Here is a 19,098-nt window from a genome sequence, read left to right as displayed (position 1 = left end):
GTTTCGAGGAAGCCCTCGAAACTTGATATACTGCTTGCTCTGTGTCCACGGCAACCTCACACCGAATTACGTACACTTGGCATTCCCAGGTCTGAAGTGAGACGAGTGCGCCCGGACCGGAGTAAACACGGTTACCGTGTTGCCCTGCTGTGGCAACCACCTGTGCAAGTTTGCTGCACTTGTGACCCTCTTGACCCTGAAGCCTGCTACCGTGGAAACTACACAGTGTCGAGACGTCCTGATTGTCGCATTCGAACCTGCCAGCAAAGTGGACTGAACTGGCGAAGTCTGGGTCTGCCTGCGTCAGGGACCGGTGAATAGTCCATACCCCAACCGGTGGCCCCTAGCGCAGGAGCCCATTTCTTTTCTACCGCTGTTGTGAAATAGCAACTCTATCCCGCACTCTCAACCTGCCTCTGCCCGCAAGTGGAGGTCCTGCTTAAATAGTGGGGACTTGTTCTTCATTGACCGCATCCACCTTCCTTTGCTGCTAGTGACCCTTGAAGAGACCCTATTTTGTCCAGTGGCACAAGCGTGTGCATGTACTATTGAGCATAAGGGTCCTCTCTTCGTAGGGCTGCCTCTTAGTTAGGTGTATTCTTGATGTGGAACTGGGTCTAAAGATTACTTGCACTGCCTGTTTCCCTCTCCATCTAGGGGGTGTACATATTTCGTCCTTCTTAATCCGTTAGACCCCTTTGGTCTTGTATATATATCGTGTTGATTGTGATGTGTTGGTTTACTTCAGTATTATTGTGACTCTTTGCTATGGTCTATGTTACAAAGGCCTTGTAATAAATGTGTCTATATTTTTAATATAACACCTGTCTGGAGTAATTTGTAAGTGTCCGTGCTTTGTGTGCTCATTGAGGTCTTTCAGTCACCCTCACCCCTCTTGAGACTTAGTCTTGACTGCCTGCCATAGCTACCCTGAATGGTCTGGCTTGTACAGAGGTTACCCTGTTCCAAGAAACTAGGTTGGCCTTCTGATCTTCTGCCCCTCCAGGTCAGAGTTCAGAAATCCATCTTAACAGCAGGTTTCCCGTATTCGATTCAATGAATACGTTTTGTTTGCGCGTGTCTGGGCGTTCCGTGCATTTCCCAGCAGTACTTCCCCAGTTACGCCTTCATTTTCACGCGTTGTTCCCCATTCCGCGTGTTCCACCCCCTTTTGGTGTGTCGGCTACACGTTGTGTGCGCGTCGCGCACAGCATTCGGGATGTTGCAGTAATGTGTGCGTCCGTGTGCGCCACCCATGGATTTGGCGCACATCCCGGGGAAAACACGCGCAGGGCCTTCCATGAATTGCATCCGTGCGCGTGTGCTTGCTTTTTCACGCTTGCACAAGTTTGCGCCACGATGTTCGGTGCACATTTGTTCCATGAATCGACTCCTTAGTGTGCTGCCAGGTTAAAATAATGAGATGCACAATTTATATTGGATGCTTCATGTGTGAAGACTACATTAGAATATATAACTAATTAACATTACTAACATAACTAAAGTACTAATTTCAAATTCTCTAACATTATAATGCAGTCTTCTATGCACAGTGAGGTACAGTCCAAGTTATGGAGCACGGTTTAAAATTCATTTTTCAATAAGAAAATGCACACTTGCAGGGTTTTTTTCAGCTTGTGGAGAACATAAAATATGCAAGATAAAGTAAGCAAAACGAAACAGTTACTCTAGATATGAAGTCTTCATTGTTTTGAAAACGAAGGCTGGCACAGGGCACATTCTTTTTACCCTGATTGGTAGGGATTGTAAGCAGACAAGCCACTTCAACAGGGAGCGGAATGAGAGTTTTCCTAAAGAAGTAAAGTGAGGGGAGTTGGCAGTTGTTGCTGGGTTCAGGAGACAGACAGACGGTGTTATCAAAGGATCGAGCACTGACTTTGAAACTAATCAGTTGGCGCTCCCCACACATGTACGGAGGAGTTTTGCGCTGACACTGGGACTGAAAAAGACAGCGAGGTCATGCGGGGATCTCAGATCACTGGCCTTGGTTAGAGATTTGTGCCAAGTGAGGAAAAAAATTAAAGCATGGTGTGTGTGTGTTGCTAGAATCATTGGCAGTGCAGAGAAGTTAGAAATCATTGTATGTTTATTTTTCTCTATCTATATTCAAAGTGTAATAACATAAATTCATGATTGCAAAATACCTGCTTGTTTCTGTTTTGTCTCTCATATTTTGCAGGTGATGCTGTAAATATCATGTGGTAAGATTCTATGGTTTGTAACTATAATGTGCCAAAACAAAACTGCAGGGGGGAAATGGGGGGTCCGATTTAAGTCACGGACTCCAGCACCCCCCATGTCCCCTCGGCCTCTACCAAATTTCTATTAAGACAACACAAACTGAATATAAGGACTTATGCCTAATCTCGACCACATTTTACTGCATGAAGTTTGTACTTATATTCTAAATGCCAATTAAATTTTTGTTAGAAAGTACAGATAAAAAAAACAGAGACTTTCGTGTCATTCATGCATCTGTGAATTATTTACATAAGTGAAGTACAGAGGGGAGGTTTATATCAGCGCAGTAGTGCATTTACCAATGTATCATTGTAGCTAAAATAGCAAACAAGAGAAAGTCAGCAATAGAAATTTACAAAGTAGAAAGTTGTTTGCAATGTGATGAGTGATTCCTTCCTTGCATGCTGATGGGAAGGGGTGCCTAATCTGGCACATAGATTACTGGATGTACATAAGCCAGTAATATCAGCCACAAACTATAGGTGGCACCATGAATAAACTCATTAGGTTCTATGAAGTGTTCTAAGTCTGGGGCTCTCGACAGGCGACTAGAAGACATTCTAATAGAAAAAAAGGTTTGTTTATGATGGGGTTATAGTATAATTAAAAAGGAAACATGCTCACCACTATACCACAGGAATGAGATCATTCTGAAAATACTGCAAGGTAAGACACCACTAAAATTACCGCCAATACAAGCTAACAAGATATGGGGCCTCATTACAACCCAGGCATTAAGGGTTTAACCGCGCCGTCGGTGCCGTTAACCCTTAACGCCTGATTACCATTTTAACGCCTGCTTTTAGCAGGCGTTAAAATGCAAGGCACTAACCCGCCTTGGTGCTAATTACGGCACCATAATTTACGGTGCCGTAATTAGCGCCTTCCCCACTCCCATTATGCTCTATGGGGCAAAAATGGGAATGGGGAAGTGTAAATGGGGAATGGGGATTTACCGCCCCACTCACCTTGGAATGGGGCGGTAAATCCGCCATCCACCATGGTGTAAACAGTGTTTACACCATGGTAGTAAAGTAGGGAACTTACCGCCTGGGTTGTAATGAGGCCCATGGTCACTAAAATAGTGTGATACCAGACCCACTCTAAATGTAAGCCTAGTTTACCACCAAATTACCGCCAATATTTTTACGGTAAGAAAATACCATCAAAGCCCGAATTTACGCCAATAAGACAAAATCTCCTACATGCCTCTACTTTATGAGGGACCTCTAAAATAGATCTTAATATTTTTCCCTCAAGTTTATCCATCCAGGTAGTCAAGCCTTCTGGCGGTACAGTATGGCAGGGACAATACTCTTTGTGTACAAAGTGATTTGGCTTTCAGTGTTGTTCCCACCACTATGCCTCATAATTGTTTTTTACATAAACCATTTTTTTAGGATCTTTGAGCAGATATAGTTACCATAGAATGCAATTGATGGAAAATTACAAATTTGAAATCCTAGATAAATGCACCGATCAACAATGTTCAAAGAAGCACCATTCAAAAACCATTTATAAGTATTTTGCTTATGAGGCTAGTGCCTATAATCATGATTTTTGTTTTCATAACATTAATCTGTAGATTATTCTGCTGAGACTAATTGACAAGAGAAGCTATGGATCCTTGTAAGCCAATAGGTGTTCGGTGTAAGAGAATCGTGTCATCAGCATAGCTGATCATAGCCATTTTGATTGAGCCTAGTTTTGGACTAAAATTTCTAGTGGCCAATATCGCTTTATCCATGTCACTCAAATATAAATTATACAATAGAAGAGCAAGGGTGCATCCTTGTCTTACTCCTGTATTAATTGTAATGTGAAGAAATCACTTCCTCTTGGCTCAAGCTTATGATGACATTTTTCACGGAATAGTTACCTCAAAAAATGTAATCTCCCAATATATTTTTCTTAAGGGGGATCAATTTCTCGAAACGGGAGAACACAAATACACTAGCTATACAACAGTGAGAAATGGATTACCCCTCTCTATGCCGGTAGAGGTCAGGGTGGGTGATGTTTTATGCTAAAACATAATTAATACTTGTTTTATTTGGTTTGCACGGAAGAATTCCAATTGAACTTGTGTTCCCACGAAAAATGAACACACACTTATTTGTATCATTGAACCATATATATCTATTGACCACTCTTATATTTGTTTATAATATAACATTTTTATTCAATATAAAAAGTACATATATGCAAAGAGCATTACACAAAAATTCTGAACACATTCTTAAAAAACAGCATCAACTCTGAAGGGGGTCAGTTTTGGTAAATGAGACACACTACATCCAAATTGTGGATGTTTAGCACAAGACTTCAGTTGTTTTTTAGTCTTTTGTCAATTGTCAACATGTTTTGGCTCTATGGTAATATTGGACACTATCTCTAGTGCCTGTTCGACCCTTAATTTCACAGCCTTCTTCAGGACAGACAAGATTCTTTAATGAAGTATTAATACTTTTGTATACCCCATTATAAGTTTGCACATATCTAAAAAGGAAAATCAATAAAATTGCATTACATAAGATAGTGATTCCAAACATGTAGATATATTTCTAATAGGTTCACATTTCCTAAAACAGGTTCAACTGTCATATAGATTACAAATTCATTGTTCAGCAGCATTCATGTATGGCACCTATTTACATATTTGCGCATATTTCATAGTCAATTATATCATAAACACCAATGGGTACCAGTCCAAAATAATCAAGACCAAACCCAAGAACAAACATCACGAATAATCAAAAAAGAGAAACATCACCCAACCAACACTTACATCCAATACAGGTGTGAGCAACATTCTGGCTCATTTATAGCCAGTCAAATTTCAAATTTCAGAATGGATATGGATTTGTTCACCCACGGTTTTATGTTCTTTCTCGGCATCCCATTTAAATTTGGAACCTAAAAAAGGGGGGGGGCATAGAATTATAGAATATATCATAGAATTATATTGAATAAAAATTATATTGAATAAAAAATGTTGTATTGTAAGCAAATATAAGAGTAGTCAGTAGATGATGCAAAGAAGTGTGTGTTCATTTTTCGTGGGAACACAAGTTCAATTGGAATACTTGCGTGCAAACCAAATAAAACATGTATTAATTATGTTTTAGCATAGAACATCACCCACCCTGACCACTAGTGGTGTAGAGAGGGGTAATCCATTTCTCACTTTTGTATAGCTATTTTTCACAGAATACAGAAGCATAATAAAATATAACAGTGAGCAATCCATGCCGCAACCATGTAACTTAGACATGTAATCTTTACCTTCTACAAAGTGTAAAAGCTGGCATGTCGGCAAAGGCCACACTAATGGTTGAACTGCTTTTATGCATGTTCTGAGTGACGGCACCCTCAACAGCATTTGAGAGTAAAAGGGGAGGTCAAACAGATACCACTGATTCCCTTTTAAAGAAAAACATACATTTCCCACAATGTAGGCTTAAAGCAACAATCCATCTAGATAAAATACATATTTAAACACTCTGATAGATGCCAATATTAATGACAACTGTTTTCCCATTAAATATATGTATATATTTCTGATGACGACAAATCACCTTTATCATGGACAAATATACTAAAAAATCTTGTAATTTTGTACACTGCAACAATTGGTCGTCTAAATTTTCTTTTTTTCCGGGACTTAACATAATATACAGTCATTTGGATCTATAATTTATAGTTCTAGCTCCTAATATTCCATGATTCTCGAGAGATGCTGGCAAAGTTCATGTGGATCAATTCAACATACGATTCCAAAGGGGGAATTTTTTTAAACTCTCAAATTGCACCACAGGGGACTGGTTCCATTGACAATAATGTGCAAAAGGCCCCTTCCTTGCAATTTCGGTCATTTCCAAAAACGAGTGTAAATGCAAAGAGTAAAACACAGGCGAATCACCTTTACTCTTCGTATTTTCATCAATTTTGAAAAAGTGTAAATGCTACCTGTAAACTACACCTTTCAGGCAGTATTTACAGTGGATTCCTATGAAATGCTGATGCTTTTACCAGTAAAATAAAGTGTATTCCACAGGAATCCATTGGTTTTCCCCCAGCATGAAAGTACATGATGGTGGAAAACCATAGTGCTATATGAAGCCGGAACAGGAGTGCAGAGTGGAAATCTATATCCTGTTCTGTGTCTCCACTCTGAGTCAAGGTAGCATTAAAATCCACTGCAGCAGGAAAGCAGGGAATATAAAGTTTACGCCTTGCTTCTGTTTGACCTTTTCTCTTCGGGGGTTCAGAAAATGACTCCTGTTCTCTTCCATGTCTCTTCTTGCTGAGGGAATTGTGCTTGAGGCTGTGCTCATCAGTGAATAAGATGACCGTGCTTTGCCTGCATATAACACTTGCTAGCAACTCAATGCCCCAGAGGTAAACATTAAAAAAGAACATGGTTTAAGATTTTGTAAAAGTGAAGGACCATCAAAATGTGGTGCGATAGATTTTCCTCTTCACCTTGAGAAAGTGATGAAAGAACACATTTATATAAACTGAAAAATAGGATTTCTCTTTGGGTTGAACTTTTGAGTGAGAACACGTTGAGACTGGGACCTACTTAAAAGCATGGCATCCATCATTCCTGTGGAAAAGGAAGTGTTTGAGAGGATCTCGATGACATGCTTGGATCTCTATGAATAGTCAAATTTGTGGTCACAGCGTGTGAAGCAGAATGATGGGAAGTCATACTACATGTTGAGCGCCCTCAGCCCTCCCTGTCTTGCCCCGCTGTTAGGGAGATTTCTCAACCAAGTGCTAAATTCCCTCTACCTTAGAGCCCTCCAGCTCTTTTGCTATATTTTGGAACTTTGAACTTTTCATTTTCAATGTGTTTTACTTTTGTGTTCTTTAGAACTCCATAGGCATCAGCTTTTTCTTGTGTGTCACACAGCACCTTCAGTGCAGTGGCACAGGGTGTGTCTTTCAGACTCCCCAATGTTTAAATACCTTCTCTGGGACTGACTACTGTCTACCAGAGTATGTCAAGTTAAATGGACTTTGCTAGTCTTTTTAGAGAGCGCTGGAGGGGTTGCCTAGCTTCCCCTGAGTCTAAACACTCATGTAACAGTCAAATGTTACCCTTTTCTACTTGAAATGCTGGTGGCAGTGGTTTTAAACAAACTACCATGATTTTTCCCGACCGCGAACACCGGTAGCTAAAACTCGGGTCAGCCATGTTTTCCAATATGGCGCCCATGACCTATCTGTAAAAAGAGACTCTGGTAGACCTTTTTCGCCGTTACTTTTAGGAAAGGTCTTTCTTGTGTTTAACTCTGCGTGACAAACCAGGTTTGATCTCTTTGTTCGTTGGCCTTTGGCGGGCTTCAGTGCCGAAGCCCTCCGCTGGTGCCTGAGTGTCTGGGGTGGACGGGATGTGAGGGAGGTGCCCGAAACTCCCTGTGCTTTGTCTCCTAGGAGACCTGAATGCACTCTGGTGTGATTGGCTGGCTGACTGTCCGGCATCGACAGCCACCCTGCTGTGTAAGCGACAACCAGGCTGGAATGAATGGTTCAAAACTGTTTAAAAGCAGGCCTCTGAGACTTGGAAGGCAGAGTCGACCACTGGAACGAAAGAACCGAAGACAAGCTGAAGGAAGACAACTGCTGCAACTCCTGGTCCACCAGTGAAGCCATGCTGCAGGTCCGAATTGCCTGAAACTCCATCGACAGAGAAGCCCTTCAAGGTTAACTTCTTCCCTTCAGTTTGGTGGGAACAAACAACTCGCAAATCACCTGGACACAGTCCCTATAGTGGTCGAATTTTCTTGAGAGTGCTGTTGAAAACCGGATAGCACCTTAACCGATGTTTTGCCAAGCTTGTGGCCTCTTCCCTGGGCAGTGCAGGAACCTCCCGATGTCCTCCTTCTTGTCCCCACGACTGAAGCTCAGGAACAGCAAGATCTGCAGGAACTGCCAAGAACAACTGCCTCAGCTCCAGCTCCTCTTCATTTTAAAGGTACTGTGAAAGTGCGGTTCAGAAGTCTGTTCGGCCATGGTGAAAGTTTGTGAAACTTTCCCGATTTTGAAAGCTTGTCCTTCCCTAAACCAACATCTAACTTTTCGTCTGGCCAACTACTTCTAAAAACTGTGGCAAAGACTTAACCGTTTACTACTAGAACTGTGCTAACCTATCCAAGACTCTGAACAATTGACTTTGGTCCGGGCCTCTTGAATTGAATTGCTTGTTGTAGTGAACTGAAACTATGTGCCCCACCTCTGAAAGTATTTGTGCTGTTGATTCTTATAACCTTGTCTTTTTACCCCTTTCTAAAGTAACTGAAGTGCCATTTTGCTCCCACTTCATGAGAACAGAACTTGTTCCAAAACTGATTGGTTGTGTATTGTAGTATATTAGATTGTGATATTGAGCTGCTCTTGCTATTGGAATGTTTTCCAACTGACTGTAAATAAATGTATATTCTTTTAACAAGAAACCTTGAGTGTTTGTTTGAATCACTGTGATTGCTAGTCCTTTGTGTAACCTCTTGTACTGCTCACTTTACTCTTGAGATAAATCTGGCTGCTCAGCCGCTGCTACCACATTACTGTGTAGTACAGGCTTGTACCAAAGGTGAAATTGTACTGCCTGTGATTCTGCCTAGCACCCGCCCAGTGGTGGTTTGATATGATAGGTTATTTATAATGCGCTTAACACCCAGAGGTTTCTTAGCGCCGACCCGATGATCGAACCTGGGTTGCTCCGTGTTGTCTTGCTTCCAAGGCGAGCACATTGCTCCTGAGCTATCCTCCCCTGTATGGCACACAAAGATTTCCAGGTGGGCATCTACACTATGGGTTTCTTTAGGGTGATCGTCCTGGTTTTGTGTTGCTCTTTACCTCTTTTCCAGGCACCGCACCGCCTTCCTTCCATCTCTCCATTTCCCTCACGTAACTTTGAAACAAATAATGTGTCATACAGGATTCTGAATGTTATTACTCATTGTTAACAAATCTGTACCTTCAGTTTACTGTTAGGTTTAACTACTTTGTAATCATTGCATAGGGACAAATGTGCATTAAAATACACTATTTGGGACCCCTTATTCAAAACCCCCTTGGGTGGAGAACTCCCCAATCTCCAATTAGAAGCATTCAGCATAAATTGACTCGCATAGGTTTATAGTCATAAAATCAAATGCAAAAATGTCAAAAGTCAAAAAGTCAAAAAAATAATGTAAAAAAAAATGAATTTCTTTTTTAATACGTTTTTTATTCGAAATGGGGTGTTCCCCCAACCCCCTTTTTTCGACCTTTTTTTTACATGCAGAACCCCAAAAAAATATATAAATTTTAAAAAAAAGAATAGCTATTTTTTTCGACATTAAGTTTTCGAATTTATTGTAATTCGACATTTTTTTTTTTCGATATTATGACTGACCACCACTCGCATGCTGTAAAATGATGCCAATTTGAAAAACATTTCCTCCACCACTTTTGGCTCCCAGTCCGCCCCAGTCCCTAACATTATTTAAGCCCACACCCACCCTAGTCGTCCCCTTTTTTCTACACTATTACTTTAGACACATAATATGCGCTGAACATGTTGATTCTTAAGCAAAGCCAGTCCTGTTACATGTTGCCCTGTGTGTAAAGCTATGTTTTTTCCCCTGCTGGTGATAAGGTAGGATAATTCTATTTTATTACACATAGAATACAAATGGTAACTTCTGACAATATGCACAGACTAACAATTTTCATTCCCTATAGTTTTGTTATGAAATCACTGCCTTGCACGTTTTGAAATGTGGGTTGTTCTCTTGCATGTACCCGTGGATTGGTAATGACGACAGGAGGCAACGCGCTGCGGGTGAGCTCTCTTTTGACAATGTGAACTGGCCCTCCCACAACATTAATTCATGTGCCATCTCAAGGCAGTGGACACTCCATATCAAGCCCCTTTTGGTTCCCTTTGAGATACACTTTGATCTGTGGCAGGTCTGCAGCTCTTTCACATGTGCTGGAGAGACTCCCAGAAACCCCTGGCAGTATTTAGAGTTGCTGTGCCCCACATGTTCATGTGCTGCACGAGTGTTTCTGCACATGTGTGCACTTTGGCCAGTGCCTCTGAAACAGATGTGGAATTATAAAATAGCATTGGCAATGGAATACCCGTTCATGCTTATAATCCGAAAGCTATTCACTGACCCCATGTGGGTGAGGGGATTACCCCAGCCCTTCCCCAATTGGGTGTCAATCAACCAAAGCATGCATTGGTGTGAGGATCTTGCCTGCAACCTAGGTATACCCGAAGAATGTCGCTGCTGCTGCGTTGCACCTGGAGTCAGTACCCCCAGCTGCAAGCCAACCCCTGCTGGTGATTAGGGATGTGCGTGCATTGAAATGTCGGAACAGCATGGGAGATACGCTTTGTGCCGGACATGCCGCAGCGAAGAGGGCTGTGCTCGTTTGATTGTGAATATTTTGTAGTCCAAAGTAATTCTGAAGACCTCCCTGGGCACGTTCTAGGCAGAGGTGGAATTTCAAAATGAGCGACGATAGGGTTGGTATAGAACTAAGAAATCATGTGAGTGATACATAGTACTGAAGTTGTAGGTGCTGTCTTGCCTGGCTTGCCAACTTGAACAAAAGCTTAAGTAGACAACCCTGTTCAGCAAACACCACTTAGCAGTTCATATGATCAAATCCATGAACAACCATAACACGTCGACTTGTCACAGCCAGAACATTTTCATAATACGTGACACTGACTGCTTAGGTTCGAAGGAAGCCCTGGGTGAAGTAAGTGTTTTCAAACCAACCGTCATAATGTCAATGCACTTTCAAGATGATAACGGCAACCTACTGAAGCGAAACAAGGCAGGACAGACACGGCACGTTGACGTTGTTTAAAGTAACACTATATACACTCCATCATGGCTATCTTTCTTCTAATACTGAAAGCCTCCCTAGGGAACGCCTGAGACTGCAGCATCCGCACTCATCTTACCATGCAACAGTGCCAAGGGGACAGACCTTTGAAGATTGCATATCCGCTTACCACGTGTGACAAGACGCTATGTGGCACCTGGCAAAGTCAGTATCTATCATTAACGCCCTGGCTCATTCATTGTTCCATTTTCACATTCTTCATAGTCAAAACTTATAATTCTCGCAATAGTCGTTTCTCAAAATGAAATTCCAGCCCTCCAGCCCTTTTACATGCTCCTGAAGTTAGATGAAATAATTGGCACAGAAAAAAAGTCAAACACACTTAAATATCAGCAGTTGAGAAAGAGAATTATGAAGCAGTTACATCTCATGTATTTTTGGGACAATACAGGGGAAAGGGGAAAGGTGCTGGCAGGGCTAATGCAATATGAATAATCACAGCTGCTCAAATGGAGTGGGTGTAAAATCATTCTCTGCTATGTAAGCTCTCAAGACTCTTAACATCCAACAGAGAATGGTATTTGAACACAGGAGACCTTATGTGTTTCTGATTCATACTGGAAAGGGCTCTGACAACAGCCCTCAAAGGAATAACCTCCAAAAGAGCATTCATTCCGCTTCCAGTGTTTGTATTTAGCAATAGTCTCAATATGACATTGTTTAAGCCTGTTGCATTTATCTGGACACCACCCACCAGACCCCCTCACCTGTGACACTCCCATGGAGCCCCCTCCAGCCTGGAGACCACCCACCAGCCCCCCTCACCTGTGACACCCCCAAGGCAGGCCCCTCCAGTCTGGACACCACCCACCAGCCCCCCTCACCTGTGACACCCCATGTAGCCCCCTCCAGTATGGACACCACCCACCAGACCCCCTCAGCCGTGACATCCGCCCAGGAAGCCCCCTCCAGCCTGGAGACCACCCACCAGCCCCTCTCACCTGTGACACCCCCAAGGCAGCCCCCTCCAGTCTGGACACCACCCACCAGCCCCCCTCACCTGTGACACCCCATGTAGCCCCCTCCAGTATGGACACCACCCACCAGACCCCCTCAGCCGTGACATCCGCCCAGGAAGCCCCCTCCAGCCTGGAGACCACCCACCAGTCCCCATCTCCTGTGACCCCCCCAGCAGCCCCTTCCAGACTGGACACCACCCACCAGCCCACCTCACTTGTGGCACCCCCCAGGTGACCTCGTCCATTCTGGACACCACCCACCAGACCCCCTCACCTGTGACATCCCCCCAGGAAGCCCCCTCCAGCCTGGAGACCACCCACCAGCCCCCCTCACCAGTGACACACCCCAGGCAACCCCCTCCAGTCTGGAAACCACCCACCAGCCCCTCTCACCTGTGACACCCCCCAGGCAGCCACCTCCAGACTGGACACCACCAATACCAGTCCCTCTCTCCTGTGAACCCCTTAGCAGCCCTCTCCAGACTGGACACCAACCACCAGTCCCCCTCACCTGTGACACCCCCTCAGGCAGCCCCCTCCAGACAGGACACCACCCACCACCCCCCCTCACATGTGACACCCCCCAGGTGGCCCCTCCATTCTGGACACCACCCACCAGACCCCCTCACATGTGACACCCCCCAGGCAGCTCCCTCAAGCCTGGAGACCACCCACCAGACCCCCTCACATGTGACAGCCCCCCAGACAGCCCCCTCCAGTCTGGACATCATCCACCAGCCCCCTCCAGACTGGAAAACACCCACCAGCCCCCTCACATGTGACACCCCCAAGCAGCCCCCTCCAGACTGGACACCACCCACAAGCCCACCTTTCTTGTGACACCCCCCAGGCAGTCCCCTCAGTCTGAGCACCACCCAGCAGCCCCCTCCAGAATGGACGCCACCCATCAGCCCCCCTCAACTGTGACACCCACCCCACCAACCCTCTCCAGTCTGGACACCAGCCATCAGCCCCCTCCAGAGTGGACACCACTGACCAGCCCCCCTCACCTGTGACACCACCAAGGCAGCTCCCTCCAGTCTGGACACCACTCAGCAGCCCACCTCACATGTGACACCTCCCAGGTAGCCCCTTGACAGTCTCTCACAATACCAGTGCAATGCATGTCTGCAGCTCACCTGAACCTCCATGGTCTACCAGCACCGTAAAGACTGCCAACATGTCCACCACAAACACGATCAACAGGAAGCACCGGAGATCCATCCAGGACTGGAGCATCTGCAGACACACCCTTCCAGACCTTAATCAGCCCACCCGATACGCATGTGACAAGGCATCAAAGCACACCAAATGAAAATGTGTCCACCACAGAAGTAAATCGACAAAAAATTATTCAGATCCACAAACAATGACCAGGAGCATCACATCCAGAGCATCAGTGACCACGGTGGAAGGGGTGGCAAAATACCTGTCAGGGAACAATAACATGACTTGGCCATGCATGACGGATGGGAGGTCAGTCAGAGAGTTCATGAGTCACAGAGACAGGCACATTGTGCTGCCACGCTGAAAGATCAAACATGGCTCACTACTGCATTCCAGTGTTAGAAATGGAGCGAAACATGAGAGAAGGCAGTGTGTGACTGCACATACTGATGGGCGTGTCTGCAGGACATGGGTTTAACATAGCAATGACAAACAAATGTGCAAGTAAAGTGACCATGGTACACACCCAAAGTGAGCCCCCCTCCCTTCATCCCAACCACACTGATGCCAAACACACAGTAATGCTGCACAGGTAAATGCACATGGAGACTTACAGTGCAGACCCAGTCATCCAATGGAGCCAACCCCACATGTCATGCACATGTGCATCCTTCCAGCCACAACCATAACAGCAACAACAACACACAGGCAGGCACGCCACAAGACACATGAAAAGTGAACTATCAAAGTTGCCAACACACAAATGAACTGCATATGATATGATATGATATGTTATTTATAACGTGCTTAATACCCAGAGGTTTCTAAGCACGGACCCGGGGATCAAACCTGTGTTGCTCCGTGTCGTCTTGCTTCCAAGGCGAGCACATTGGCTCTGAGCTATCCTCCCGAGACTGACCACCTCCATCAGGCAGGGCTCCGTTGTTGCCTGGAGGGCTTGCAGGTTGTCCAGCATCTGCACTTCTACCTCCCGCGCTGCCCTGTAAGTGGTCCCCAGGATGTCAGCCCGCCTCCTTGCCCGACACAGTGCAATCTCAGCCCTGGCCATCATAACTCTTGCTTTCCATGACTGCTGCCTCTCTGCCACAATCTGCTCTTCATATTGCCTGAACATGAAGACATTGAGTGCCTCATTTCCATGTGTACCTCCTGCCTCACACTTTCTGCCTGCTTCCTTTGAGTGGTCTGCCATGGAACATAATGTTCCTCATCATTGCCACCTGCTGCCACATTGCCCAGTACCCTGCCCATCATCACAAATGACACCCGTCTGCCTCGTCAACCTAGCCAGCAGGCACATCACATAATCCCAAATTGACACACCCGATAGCAAGATGTGTCAGTCTGGGTGGACACAACAGCCAACAAGAGGGGTAGGTCTGGGTGGAGTCATCCTGGCAGGCACACACTACTGCATTCGATGCCCCAGGAAAACGATTTGCACATGCTCCTGGGACAGGACTGCAGTAAGCCACATCCTCCACCTCCCCCTCCGGCAAACTGGATGGCTCCAGGGTGTCTTTCACCATAGGTGGCCCCTATGTGGCATCAACTGGCCCCACCGCTGCTGAGGAGTCCCCTTCCACCTTCACCTTCTTGGACTCACCCTCAGCAGCCGTGCCCGATGTCACCAGTGCTGCCACAGCCACATCGCTCCCCAAGGATGAGCTGTCACGGGGGCATGGCTGTGGCCTGTGCCTCTGTCTGCTGGAGGCATCCCTGCTCCACAGCACTCCTTCCACTCTCTTCATCAGATGCAACTGTGGAAAAGGAGACACAGAACAGCAACATCAGTGTACTGCACCAAAGCCGGGGTGGCATCATCAACATTCACAGGAACATGACTTGTCAAAGGGAAAACCATCAACCTTCACACCCACACACATGGACATGCAATCCGCATCCATGCAGACACCTGCCTGGCCATCACTCCACACAATCACATCAAACTACATGCCACTGTCACAACCAATTAATAGCGTATGTTATACACACATGCATCACTTGCACATGCACATGTACATGTGAGCACGCCATAGCACCAACCACATACAAATGTCATGCACACACATGAACTCAGAGTGCCTAAGCAGTGCCATGACCAATGACATCAGAGTCCTGGCTACTGCAATGCCTCAACATGACTAAGACAGATATCCAAATGCATGTGTTACATCCAGGGATGAGTGAGCCCGGTCACACATTCCCATTTTGGGCACGTACACATGAGTATCATGCATGCACATGATGTGGGCAACACTACCTCAACTGGCACACTTGCCATCCAGGCACGTCTCAGACACAAGTAACATTGCATGTGCACGGTCTGCAAGACAGTACTACAACACACAATGCAAGTAAGAGCACATTTAAAATCCAAAGATATCTCAAAGCATACATGGAGAGCCATGTCTGGGGCATGCATGCAGACATCTGTCTCAGAAACATATTTGGTGCATGCCTAAGGGGGGGTCACTGCCAATATGCTGTTACATGCACAACACACATGTATCGGAGAGCAGTGCACCACTTGGCTACTCACCAGTCGACTTCAGACATTGGTGTAGTTCGCAGCACTGGGTAGAACCTCTGCAAGACCTGCATGTTACACGACACCATGCACCTGTGTGCATGGTGCCCCTCTGTGGTAGCACCAGCCTGGATGTAGCGCAGGGCCTTGCCGTGGGCCCTGGATTTCAGATCCTCCCAGCACTTGTGTACAGTCTTGAAGGTGCATACTGCCACCCCCTCAACATTGATGGTCTTCTCCACCAGGATGTCAACTTCACTGGCGCTGAAGTTGACAGCCCTCTGTCTTGCTGCAATGGGGTTACCACTCTGGCTCGTGGATGATGATGCTGACATGGCAACCCCAGTGGCAGGTGTGGGTGGGCAAGGTGGTCCTGGAGCTGGGCTCTGGAGCAGAGGTAGAAGAATGGCACGGTGGAAGTCCAACAAATCAGTTGAGGTGGTCACAGGGCCGGAGACAGGAGCTTAGGCCATGGCTGGACAGCAGGCAATTCAAAAACAGTGCAGGTGGGCAGCAGCCACACACACTGTACAGGCAGCAGCAGATGGCAAAGTTGGAGGCAGCACAGGGCAGGAGGAGACAAGTAAAATGGCACTGAGGCAGGAGCGTGGGTCTTCCATGTCTCACAGTGAAGACAGCAAGAAACAGAGTGAAGGGACTTTGTGGGAAAAGTGCGGACACGTAAAAACAGAGGAAAGGCCCTCTGCACGTAACTTACCTGACACGCACTGCGTGCAGGTGTTGAGCATGCCATATTCAGGAATACATAAGTACGTGTAAAAGCAACTCAGAACGTGTGTGTGAAGGGGAGGAGATGATGAGTGGAGTACACACATATTTTGGAGGGCCAAGCATTCCGTTCACTTCAGGGACCATACGTACTTCTTATTTTGGTGGGGGCTTTGCCTCCATGCATATGCGCATTTACTTTTGATTTTTGCGAGGCTAACGGTGAGTCACGTACACATTTGTTTCAACTCTGGGTACCCCTGTGTATCGCATACCACTAGTCTTACTTTCCTGGTAGCTTTCTGGGGTTCGTGTATGCATTTTTTGCTTAGTGCCACTGCGTATCGCATACTGCTTTTTCTTATTGCGGAAGCTATCCTGGTATTGCGTATGATTTATTTTTTGTTTTGGGGTGCCTGTGCATTACGCATACTGTAATATCCACACCTGGGGTACATTTCAGCCTTGCTGGACCACAGGACTTCGTGGCTCATCATGTAGACTGCCCCCTCACTCATATTGCCCAGGACAATAACTTGGTGTGCCTTCCATATTTCTGTTACACCTGGGACATGAGTTGAAAGGCCCCAAGAGGGAAAGGCGGCGGACGGGCCGGGGTCAAGGGCGTGCTGTGGAAGCAGCTGCCCCAGCCGCAAGGGGTCAGGGACATGCTGTGGAAGTAGCTGCCCCAGCCCCAAGGGGTAAGGGATGTGTTGTGGAAGCAGCTGCCACAGCCCAAAGGGGTCATGCCATGCCCCAGGCCACTCATGGTCTGGCATCTGGATACAAAAGTGGTCCCAGCCGCACAAGAGTTGCACCGACACCCCATGGCAAGAAGGCAACGCCTGCACAGTAGGAACAGGCTCAACCCCCTGACACCGCGCACGACACTGGCACTTTGAGGAAGAATAACTTCCATGATGGAGAACTCCAGATCCTCATGGACTACGTGGCTAGTCACCACTATGACATGTGGCTGCATCCGGGGAGCACCCACACAACTGGTCAACCTATGGTGCATTGGCAGCATTTCACGGACCAGATCAACGACTTAGCGTTTGCCAAGCGCACTGCTGCACAGGTAGTGAAGCACTGGAATGATCTCACCCGTCACACCAAGTCCAAGCTGGGTGCCAACCTGGCCTCAGCTCTGACAACTGAAGGGGGGTCACCAGAGGAGGAGGAGCTGACCCAGCATGAAGAGGCTATGAGTCAATTCATACTACTGGAGCAGGTGCAAGGTGTGGCAGGCTTGGAAAATTACGAGTACACTTCCGGTGAGTGACCAGCATTGTGCATCCTGATTATGTGAAGTAATATATCAGCAAGATGTATAAATGTGGTGCACATCTGGCTGCATTGGAATGACTGCCCTGGGTGAACCATGTAATGTGGTGTACTGAATCCACAAGCATCCCCCCAACATCTGCAACATGATACCACAATGTGCACAGTTGTTTGCTGCATCCTTGATCTGAGTACTCTGATCTGCTAGACATGTGCATGTGTCCAAAATCCTAGATACATTCACGCCATGCATGGTATTGAATCTCTTTTCACACATGTATGTATGTGCTGCCATGCTACATAGACCATCCAAGCTGACACCTAACACACCTTATGGCATGCCCTGAGTGTTCATATGTTCAGACTGTACACATCCCTGCTGCCCCAATGGCAATGACTCCATAGGCAAATAATTGTGAGGCATGCTCCCTCTTACCTTGCCACACTCATCCCACACTCCATAGGCCCACACCCCTCTCCATCTTGTGGGTCACTGTACCTTGTTCCTATCTACAACTCCATTAACTTACTCTCTCCACTTCACAGACCTTGCCTTGTTCAGGTATGATGACCCAGATGCAGAGGATGAGTACGAGGATGAAGAAGATTTTGTGGTGCTTCAGACCACCAGTGGAGGTCGTGGCGTGGCAGGCCATGAGAACCCGCTGGTGCTCCAGATTATCCTAAGCCATGCTGAAGACTTTTCTGAATATTTGGACTCAGCTGGCTCTGATGCAGAACCAGATGTGCAGTCCTCAATACTGGCAGAGGGGAGTGCACCAATGTGTGGTGCAGTTGGGGCCTGTGAGTATGCAGGGAGTCAGGTGCCTTCACAAGGCCAGTCAGTGGTGGCACTCCAGTCTGTGGTGGTTACGGCTGCAAGGCCCCCCTCCCATGTATTGGTTTCTTGTTCTGGGACAGATGATTAAGGGATTGTTGCAGACCTGCAGCCAAGGACAGAGGCATCACAGCAAGGGTCATGCTCCCTTGCATCAGGCAGGTGTGGGCCCTGCACACGTGTGCAGGCTGGACAAACAGAATGGGAGCAGCTGAGTGACCTCACTGCCCTCAATCTGCTGGTGCATTCATCAGTGTCACGCCTGATGGCTGCCACTGAACACCAGGGCAGGGCACTGCATGGTCGGCCTCCAGCACCACTGCCACCTGCAGATTAAATGCAGGATGTGGGTGCCAGCACAGACATGCCCCATGGTCCTCCATTGCTGT

This window comes from Ambystoma mexicanum, chromosome 2q (genome assembly GCF_040938575.1).
Source record: "Ambystoma mexicanum isolate Mex_15411 chromosome 2q, UKY_AmexF1_1, whole genome shotgun sequence".
In the NCBI taxonomy this organism is placed as follows: Eukaryota; Metazoa; Chordata; class Amphibia; order Caudata; family Ambystomatidae; genus Ambystoma; species Ambystoma mexicanum.
Note: the sequence above shows the minus strand (reverse complement) of the source record.